Source organism: Marmota marmota, unplaced genomic scaffold (assembly GCF_001458135.2).
Source record: "Marmota marmota marmota unplaced genomic scaffold, marMar, whole genome shotgun sequence".
Classification (NCBI taxonomy): Eukaryota; Metazoa; Chordata; class Mammalia; order Rodentia; family Sciuridae; genus Marmota; species Marmota marmota.
The window spans coordinates 8,762,250-8,763,556 of NW_025999905.1; positions in this window are offsets into that span (position 1 = coordinate 8,762,250).

Consider the following 1,307-nt stretch of genomic DNA (forward strand, 5'->3'; position numbering starts at 1 on the left):
AAGTCTTATATATGTTTCTTTTATGCCATTTTTCTGTTAGCACATTTCCAGAATATTTACTAATATACTATTAGTAGTTAACTCAGTGAAGACAGTAGCATCTTATTTTTACCAAAAAAATTTGCTTCAGTGTTCTGTTTGTAAAAGGTAGTAGCATGGTCTTCTTGGTGGTGTAAAGCTATTCCTAGGTCAAATCTTTTTTATGCTTCGGATCTTATGACACACTGATTCTTGAGGCCATTTCTACGGTCTTCTATAGAAGATGCTATATTATAAGGAACAAATAGCTAAATTGTTTTTTAGTCAGCTATTTTACTGCTGTGAACAAAAGACCTCACAAGAACAATTAGAGGAGGAAAAGTTTATTTGGGGGTTCACAGTTTCAGAGACCTCAGTCCACAGATGGCCAACTCCATTGCTCTGGGTCTAAGATGAGACATAATGGGGGAAGAGTGTGGTAGAGAAACATGGAACCAGGATTGGAATTAGAAAGGTGGGGGAAAGAGAGAGAGATATAGATATCTGTTCATTAAGAACAAAATACGTACCCCAAAGGCATGTCCCCAATGACCCACCTCCTCCAATCACACCCTACTTGCCTAAACTTACCACCCAGTTAATCCTTATTAGGGGATTAATATACTAATTAGGTTAAAACTCTCATAATCCAATCACTTCACCTCTAAATTTTCTTGCATTTTCTCACACATGAGCTTTTGGGGGAATATCTCCTATATAAACCATAACAATTATCTTAAGTTTTCTATGTTATCTTTAATATCCTTTGTTAAGGTTGAACCAGTAGAATACACATATAAAATAATATGTTTGTGGTATATTCAGCTATAATCATTACGAATGCCCCATGTATTAATATGATATAATGTAAAATAACTTATTATCTTAGTTATTGAAGCTAAAAATCAATAGTAGACTATCATTTCTTTATTTTTTTAAATATTTATTTTTTAGTTGTAGTTGGACACAATATCTTTATTTTATTTATTTTTATGTGGTGCTGAGGATCAAACCCAGGGCCTTGCACATGCTAGGCGAGCGCTCTACCACTGAGCCACAACCCCAGATACTATTTCTTTATTTAATAATATAATAGTATTATTATAAAATCTAGAGGTTTCTTTTTTTGTCTTTATATATGTTGAAATCCTTCTACCTTTGCCTCTTATAAGGAAGGTACAATACTAATGCCCTTATTTAGCTTAGTATACTATATGTAATATTCATGTGATTTTTAGATTGTAATTACAAAAAGAAGAACAAGCTACTACAAAAAAAAAAAAAAAAAA